This window comes from Centropristis striata, chromosome 15, assembly GCF_030273125.1.
Source record: "Centropristis striata isolate RG_2023a ecotype Rhode Island chromosome 15, C.striata_1.0, whole genome shotgun sequence".
Classification (NCBI taxonomy): Eukaryota; Metazoa; Chordata; class Actinopteri; order Perciformes; family Serranidae; genus Centropristis; species Centropristis striata.
The window spans coordinates 18328002-18338197 of NC_081531.1; positions in this window are offsets into that span (position 1 = coordinate 18328002).

The following is a 10196-nucleotide window of genomic DNA, read 5'->3' on the forward strand; positions in this document are numbered from 1 at the left end:
TAAGGTTGAAATATGCCTGACTTTTCACAAGAGACACATTTTATTAAACAGGTGTTTCCGGGTTATTCCCCATGTCATCTTGTCATTTTGGAGAAGAAAATGTTCCTGTTTCAGCTGTGGTTTAAGGTAACGTGATGCTGCATCAGTCATGTGTGTTACATTAGAGAGAGGGAAATGGTGGTTTCCTTAACAACCGTCAGAGTTCAGGACCTGCAGCCAATTTGACTGCCAAACACTGTCACTTATTCATTAGACTGAATTCAAATCATGGTGAACAGCCAACTCTGGAGTGAACGTCCCTGAACACAGTCATCAGTGTGTGTCCAGTGAACTACGGTGGTTTAATTACATTTATGTAAAATCTGCAAAAGAAAATGCTAATGAGTGAATGTTAATCAGTCTGGCACAGTTATTTGGTTTCAACATTATCTCAAACATACAGATTGGACCAACCGTCCTCACCTAAAAAAATGGCTTTATAAGTTGTCTGAGCAAGCAGCTTATTGCAACCCATTTTGTTATTTTATGAGATGGCAACCTCTAGTGGTTGTAGTAATAATTAGGGGAGAAATGCAGGCAATGTAGTATAAAGAGCAACAAAGTCTGCAGAGGTAAAAAAATAAATAAAATTGGGGTGGCAGGAGGGGTTAAACAAATCCAGAATCTCAGAGACAAATGTTCCTGTCCCATGTACAACAAGATATCAATGTTGAGTTATTTTACGTTATTCGTTGGTTATGCTACATGGTTTTGTTTCCCAAGCCTAACCAAAGCACATAGTTCCTTTCACTATTCACACACAACATTCAGGAGATATTTCTACCTTTTCACACATGCCACTGCAGAGCTGGCGTGAATAAGGAAGGGAGAGATTGCAGTAATGCAACACTTGTGTAGTGTACATTTCTTATGACGTGCACAATCAATATTAAGAAGAACCATAGCAGTGATGTGAACACAGAGTTAAAAGGAGCATCAGCGCTCTTTAATGCCACATCTTTATGGCTTCAATTGAGTAGTTAATAATCATTAAAAAGTCCTCCAAGCCATATGACCATGACATTTGCTCCTACCCTATAATGAAACCTTACAATAAGCACCCCACTGTTAGCACTGGACATAACGCTCACAGTCTTAAACACGTGGTAAACAGTAGTTTGGTTAGGGTTAGGCAAAAAAAGGAGACATGGCTAAGTTTAGGAAACAAAAAACATGGTTAGGCTTAGGAAAAGATAGCCACTGCTAGACGAGATGTAACTACATATGTTGGTGACATAAAATGTGATGTAGCTATGCACATGCTATATATATATACGAAACTAAAAATAACAATGCTCCTAAAGTTCTGTTTTTGTTTGATCAAACCACTGTTCCGTTAGTGGACTTTGTGGTTTCTTATGCTCCATATCCCCACGTCTTGTGAGGCTAGTCATAATTACTACAGTCACTGGAAGGTGGCGTCTAACAATAAACACAAATACTGTACTTAAGTTGCTGTGCAAGTGACAGATGGGGTAATTGTTTTTATTGGGGCCGGACAGTCTCTTCAAAATGCTACTCAAAATGCCTGTTGGTTTATTTTATTTTTTTTGCTTTATATCAAGTTTTTCCACTTTGTATGAAAGTAGAGCACACAACAAAAAAGTTGTTTATTGTCTGTCATGAGTCACTGACCACTGACTGATCAAAAACCCCTCTTGTAAAGGTCATTCAGATGAGTCTGTCGAGAAGTGTTGACTTCATTCTCCTCCAATCAAGAGTTATGATGAAACCTGAAGTGGTGATGATGATGACGATGATGATGATGGCAAAGCATCTTGTGATATACAACTTAAAGGTTGTCTGCAATTAAGCTGAAGTTCCTCTTGAAACTGACTGCTGTTATGTCCCACACACACATACACATGGTGTTTGATCGGTGACCATGCTCCAGTCGGTCATTTCCAGAGTCTGAAGAGATGAACAGTGAGTCTGTTGTCTTCAGCAGTTCCTCCGTCATAAAGATCAGTCTGTTCGTCCACGGCACACACACATACACACACGTACAAAATGTCTTAGCCTTTTGTCCTTTTTTTTTTTATTTTCCATCGTTTTGTCTTTTGGTGTGACACAGCTGACTGACCCCCTGTTTTTTCGTGGACTGAAGGATTTCTAGAATTGAGCACAAGTCCTCCCCTAAGTTGTCTGCACATTGGCCCTTATTTATCAAACGAGCGTGCGTCAGAAAGTGAGCGTAAAGTGGGCATAAGATCATTTCTACGCAAGCCTCGGCATTTATCAATTTGGACGTGAGCGGAGGGTACGATCAGATCTCACGTCTGCTCTCAGCTCGTGTACGCAATTCTGAGTCAGCGTGAAGTCCACAGGTCTGAGTCGGAGAATTGATCTTAGACTATTGTATCAATACCTGCAGCTGATAAAACTCTGTGCTGTGTTTTGATTTTTAATAGTGACAAAGCAAAACATGTTTAGACTACATAATTTATCATTAAAACATAATCCAAAATAAATACACCCTGCGATCTTGAAATTCTTTAAACAGAATACCAGCCGAGGATATTAAATGTTGTTGTCTTCTGCTGTTTACCGTTATCCAGCAGAAACATTTCCAATCAGCGCTGCCACACGCTCCTCTGACTAGGACATCATTATTAGTAAATGTAAAGAGGTGAATAACATATCTCCATCACAATAATAGCAATATTCGGATATTATATAGATTATTAGGCTTTATATATCACAATCTATAAATTAATTACTCAAACCTCGCCGGGAGTTTAATGGTCTGCTACTCTGCTGACAGCACACTGATTTCCTTCCTTTTCACTTTTTATGCTGCCAAACAAAACCAGTTTGTTGTGTTGCAGCTGTTGGATGTCAGCGTTTCACTTTCTGCCTCTGAGAAATTCCTTTTCTTTTTGAATTAAAACTTACTTTAAAACATGGTTTACCTCCCTCAACCAAAAAGCAGTGCAAACTTTTAAGTCCGTGCTCCAAATGTAAAATATTCAAACTTCGAACTTGTTTGAATTTATAGCTATTGTACTTTTATTTCATAAACCTCTGTCACTGCGTATTTCTGTAATATGTCTATATTTCCCCTGTTGTTATTTGTAACGGTGCACTTTGCTAATAAAGTTGACTTTGGGGGGGGGCTTCTGAATCGGGTATATATTAGGGCGTGACATTTAAATGACGCTCGTTTCGAGCCGCCACATTTATCAACAGCCGATCATTCTTCTACGCTGTGATTGGAGAGATATGAATGTTTGAGTAATCCCACGTGAACCCTGTCGTAAGACGAAATATACACTCAGATCTGCGCTCGTTTCTACGCTCGTTTGATAAATGAGGGCCATTGTGTCTGCTGTGAATGAATAGAGCTGTGATATGTGTTGTTGTAAAGTACTTAGAAACAATTATCAATGTGTTCATGCCCAGTGTCTTAAACACTTTTTTTTATTTTGAAATATGATTTTGCAATGACGTTGAGATCTTTGAGGGTGTTTTGTTTTGTTTTGTGTTCTTCAGCTCTACTGTCCTCAGTGGCAGCTGAGAAGTTAGCCAGTGAAGAGAAAGAGACGTCGTATGGTTCAAACTGGCATCCAACTGCAACATAACGGCAATAAAACAATACAGCGACAAGCCGGAGACAATAGCATCGCTATGACAACAGCTCTCTGTGGGAGCAAGGGACTTACAAAAGCTATTACATAAAGAGAGCTGTGAACTCTGCTGTCTTTGTGCTGGGAACAGTTTAATACCCGGAAATTAAATGCCTTTCTACAGTGTTATTATCTTACCATTGTAGTTCATATGTGTTTCAAATTGCTCAGCAAGGTCATTGCAATACCCTGCGAGTGTGTACTCTGTCACTCTAATAATGGCATTAATGTTTCAAACTGAATCAATACAGAACTATTCTGCATATATAAATATTCAAATGCCCAGGCAATAATACATTTTTTTTATACTTCATGCAGAACAATGTGTTGCTTTTACCTTAAAATGCATGAGATTAGCATAAAGTGGGCATGTCTGTAAAGAGGACACTCGTGAGTACCCATCAAAGACTGTATAAATAATGGACGTAGTCACCATGACGTCACCCATTGGTTTGTGGACTGCCTGTCTGAGGCAACCAGTTCAGCATTACACTAGTCGCCTTCTTGTGTCGCCATCTTGATTTCAGAAACGGGGAGCAGACCATATTTGGACTGTGGAGGGGCGAGAGGGATCTGACATCATTGACTACACGCCTCTCCACACCTCAACCTGACTGAGAGAAGTCGCTGCTAATTCATGTTAGCATTAACTGGAGCATTAACTAGGATGTTAGTTTTGGCTAGCAAAAAACAAAAACAACATGTTCGATACTTACCTAAGAAAAATGAATATCGACTCCTTGGAGTGTCTGTTAGTCCAACCAAACGCTGAACAAGAACAAAACATTCAAATTAACTGTCATTAAGTGAAAATACAGTGTAAAAGAGTCAGTTATGAGACCAAACCGGTACACATCCTTTTATATATATATATATATGTATATATATATATATATATATATATACTGTATATATATATAAAAGGATGTGTACCGTATATATATATATATATATATATGTGTGTATAACTTTATTGACACGTTGCCATGGATATGCATTGTTCTGCTTCTCTTCTGATGACGACTCACACTGTTAGTGACCTGTCAATCAAAGGCAGCCACGCCCCAAATCACGCGATTCTTTATCTTCTATTTTCTTCTCAATAGGACCATTATTTACACTATTAACATCATTGTCTTGAAGAAGATGTTATACTAGCGATTGAGACTATCATGTTGTCCTAAAAAATATTCTGAGGTAATAAATCAAGTGCAAAGTTTTTTCATTTTGTATCGAAATGAATGGACCCAAATGCTTCTGCACCCGCCGTCAGCACCACCTGCTGGAATTTTCTGTAGAATGCAGCTTAAGGCTCTTCCTGGTTTGCCTCACTGCTCAGATCCGGAGGTTGCCGCTTGGTACCCATAGAACCCATTTATATATTTCAAGGTCAGAGGTCAAGGGACCCTTTGAAAATGGCCATGGCAATTTTTCCTCCCCAAAATTTTTACTTTGGAGCATCATTTAACCCCCTTAACCGCAAGGCAACATGGCATGGTTGGTAGCAATCCAGTGAAATATATTAGTTTAGCCCAGGATTGCCAGAAATCATTGTCTTACTTATCCCTGTTCCTTGAAAGTTGACATTTTAGAGAAACAAAAGACTCATTGGCATGCTGATGAGTTGCAAACTTGTTGATTGCTTGTCTCTTCCCTGTTTCCTGCCCTCAGCAGGGAGAGCTGACAGCTGTGCATTGAGGCATTAAGTGGCTGGCATGCAGTACGGCTGGGAAAAGAATCAGTTCAGGGTCACAAGTCTCCTTCAGGTTCTTTTTTAACTCTTAAACAAAAGCTTGATTTTTCTTTGTCCTAACATTTTCTGGTAAATGAATAAATACATCAATGCTTTAAAAGGCCAGTACTCAAGTCTTAAGGGGGATGTGCTGTTGATGTGCATACAGAATACAGATAATACTGCCAACAAAAAACATGCAAACCATGAGACAATGCATGATAAAGACAATGCATTGGTTTATTACAGGCTGTTGTGCTCAGCTACATTACCTTCAGCAAGGTGTATTTAATAAACTAGCCATGTATTTCCTTTGCTCTTTCTGTGAAGCGCACAACGAAACATATCAATGCATTATTACAGTCTAAAAATAACAAAGTCACGTTTTACTGCTGGGTGATCACGACCAAAAGGCTTTTCTCAGCTCCCATGAGGCTTTGCTGTGGCTGCTGGGGAGGGTGGGGGCGTGGGTCATTAGTGCTGCTATCAGGGGAGAATATTTATCACACAAATATGTCTCTCAAAAACAAACATACTCAGATTATCACCAGTATTTAACTATAATGGATGTTGGGAAAAGCAAGTGGACAACTGGCAGCTTTTTAACACATTTGTTGCATTTTGGCATCACAAAGAGCTGAGAATCAAGATGCAAAGTCTGGCAAAACTGACATATCCACACTCCACACATAAAACGAATTACAAATCAGGACAACACTCACTTAATGTATGCGAAGTGCCTATTCTGAGAGACTATTTGATAGCTATTTCCTGATAGCCAGCTTAAAATTGTATTTTTTTTGTTTTGCCCATTGAATTCTTAAATATAAAAAGGATCAAATCTATTAAGCTGTGATTGTGTCTGATAAAAGTTAAATACTTCCAAATAAAATGTATTTTATACATGCATCCAAGCCCAGTATGCATCAGAATCAGAATCAGAATGGTTGCCTTTGTTACAGTTGCTGTTGTATGAGAAATAGAAATAGATTCGATGATATGATAAATATGATAAAAATGTAAGTTTGTAAATAAAATAAAGATAGAAAAGTGTGTCACACTAAATATACAACAACAATATAAAACACAAATGCAACAAGTCTTAAATCAATGGAGATATAAATCGAAATAAAATAGAAACATAGAAATACATTTGAACTAAATAGAAATATGGAAATAAAGAAACAAAAATACCTGAAAATACACATTTGCACTTTCTGTTGGACTCTTGGAAGATTGAAGAGTATTGATTAATCGGTGTGACAGTCTGTTTAGTTTAAACATCATCTTTTAAATGTTATGAAAATACATAAATACTTTGCTATGATTTATATGTTGGTGTAACAAAAAATTCAGGAAGGGGCTAGAGCATCTACTCGGAATTCAAATGTTGGGCTCCTAATGTCAGTTCCCCAAGAAAAAGAGAAAAGTTGTTTCCCCTCCAGCTGAGATGAGAAACCACGTAGTAACAGTTTATTTTTGGACCAGTGTAGGCTCTAAAAATGGAGTCGTTACTGAGCTGTTTGTGGATCCCAGTGAGTGGAAACTCCTCTGAAAGTGGTGTACAGCTGACGTGGTTTCCACCGTTGGAGTCCACCCACACCAGCTGTGAGAGAATGTGAGTAGTGGATATTATGTGACGATATGACATGGCAGGAATCAAACAACTGTTTGAGTCACTCCAGTCATGTACGTGATTGTTTCTGCTGGATCAGAGGAGCTTTAAAAGCTAGCGGCATGTCAGTCCGTCGGTGAACCACTTTGGTCCAATCTGAAATATTTTATTTTTGCTGTTAATTTTTCTACAGACACTCACAGTCCTGAGAAAAATAAATTCCACTGACTCTGGCAATCTGATAGTTGTTGATAGAACTACTAAAAGGTAGTACAATCTGTCATATCTGGACCATGAATGTAATCACTGTAATCAATCAAGTAGTTCTGGAAATATCTCAGTCTGGAACAAAGTGGTAAGCCACACCAACCCTAGAGCTGCGCTTAGATAAATAGGGGCATTTATAAGAAGAACATTAGATCACACAAAGCTGAAATTGACCCCAAGGTGATTCACGAAAGATCCGAGCAGGTCGACTCATTCCATCAGATGTGACTGACTCAGAGAAACTTGAAGGAAATAAATGAACAATACAACAACTATCAGCAAGAGCTGGAGCTGAGGCGTGGGATACGGCCCAGAGGAAGAGATGGTGTGACGGAGAGGGAGGGAGAGAGAAGACAATGAAATGAAAAGAGAAAACTATGGTCTGAGTGGGTTTCAGGGTGACGTCGCAGCTCCAAGTCAGCGTTCACGAGAGTGTGTGTGTTTAGTTTAACTTCAAGTGTGTGGGTGAGCCTGTGTGAGAAAAAAAAAGAAAGTGTGACTGCATGACGTCGGATCCAGAAGTGACACAGCATTACACACACACACACACACACACACACACACACTGTACACACAGTGGAGGTCTTTGTGTGCTAAAAACAGCCAAAAATAGTGTCTCTTTTTTTCCCCTTTTGCATTCAAATTTGCTTTATTGGCATGTACACGATTAAGTAGAGTATTGCAGATTGTACATGGTTTACAGTGTATACATTATATTTCAGAAAGCAGGGGGGAAAGCATTGCACAACCACTGTATACACTATACAACTACATTAGTCTACTACATAGTATAGGCTGCTATGTTTATTTTATTTATTACAAACAAATCATACCCATAGTCCATTCTGACTCTCTGACCCTCCTTTTAGTTTGTGCTCTACGTATGAATACACAACAATATATATTGGCTGTTAAAAGGTCAAGGTCAAGGTCAAGGTCACGTTTATTTCTAGAGCACCTTATATACAACCAAGGTTGACCAAAGTGGTTTACATAACTGAATAACAACAACAACAAAATCCAATCCAATACAAGATACATAATTGAATAACAATAAACTCACAAATAAAAATAAAAGACAATTTGATCTAATAATATATTACATGAGATGTGCAATACAACATACAGAAACAACTGTCTTCTCACACAGGTTCGAAAGCCTGGGAGAAAAAATTAGTCTCAAGAGACGATTTAAAATTGTCCAAAGTTTTTGATGACCGGATATGCAGCGGTAAACTGTTCCACAACTTCGGGGCAGCCACTGCAAAAGAGCAATCGCCTTTTGTTTATAGCCTGCATTTAGGCACATTCAGGTTTGACTCATTTGCAGACCTCAGAGCTCTGGTCGGTCTGTGAACCTGTATGAGTTCCGTCAAATAAGCTGGAGCCAATCCGTTTCAAATTTTAAAAACAAACATCAGGATCTTAAAATCTATTCTGAAACGGACAGGAAGCCAGTGTAGAGAGGCCAGAACTGGGGTTATGTGTTCATGTTTCTTTTTGCCTGTTAAAAGACGCGCTGCAGCATTCTGTACAAGTTGTAGGCATCGCAATGAGCGCTGGTCTAAACCTACATAGAGCGAGTTGCAAAAATCTAGTTTTGTTGAAAAAAAAAGCATGAATAACCTTCTCCAGGTCCCTAGGAGAGAGGTACGGTTTTACCTTGGACAGAAGTCGCAGCTGGAAAAAGGCACTTTTGACCACATAGCCGATCTGCTTATCAAGTTTAAAATCCCTGTCGAAAGTGACACCAAGGCTCCTAATGGCAGAGCAGTTTTTTGAACCCAGGGAGGGGGGCAGAGCATCAGCACAGTCGCTGTAATGTTTATGACGCCCAAACACAATGACTTCTGTCTTGCTGTCATTTAGATTTAGGAAACTGAGGCTCATCCAAGTCTTGATGTCAGTTATACAGGCAAGGAGAATTTGTACAGAGTCTTTGCAATTCATTTGTAAAGGGAGATAAATCTGAACATCATCAGCGTAACAATGAAAAGACACAGAGAATGGAGACCAAGGGGCAACATGTACAGTGTGAACAGTAAAGGGCCCAGAATACACCCCTGAGGCACCCCACAAGTAAGAGGGGTCACACTAGAAGAAAAAGAAAAATCTCCCAAATGCACGGAGAAGCTCCTATCGGTAAGGTAGGATTGGAGCAGCATGAGGGCAGCACCCTTGATACCAACATGATGCTCCAGGCGTGAGAGCAGGGTCCTGTGATCGACCGTGTCGAATGCAGCAGTCAGATCCAATGTCACCATGATGGCAGCACATCCAGAATCAACAGTTAAGATAAGATCATTAAAAACTCTCAAAAGGGCAGATTCTGTACTATGTCGAGGTCTAAAACCAGACTGGAACTTTTCGCAAATTTCGCAAACCCCAGCTGGGTAGCCATTACTTTCTACAGATACAGTCATGGAAAAAGTTAACTTGTTTTTGTTACATAGTGCAAAAACAGAGGTTCAGGGCACAGAGTTGGATTAAAAAAAGCCACCATTATTGCTATTTCAAGTCAGTGTAACATCCACATGATTTTAAAGCTTTTAGGTGAAATAGTCAGTCTACATATGCATTTTTAAGAATTGTTACATGAATTATTCATTATGTGTCTGTTTTGAAAACATCATGGACTTGTGATGTTGTTTTATAGACATTTACATGACCATAATGATTTATTTTTTTTATTGTAATTTTTACTTTTTGTTTGGAAAAGGCATTTACAAACAGACATCAGCACAAAAATACAAAATCAATGTTTTCCGTAGACCTTTTCCATTTTTTCCTTTTTTCCCCCACTAATTTATGCATACAGGTGATCAAAAGAGACTGCGAGAGTCAGAGTTTGTGTGGTAAAAGACAGTCCCCCTGGTCCTTCATGAGCCTCCATATTCACTATCCTGGAAATGTGTTG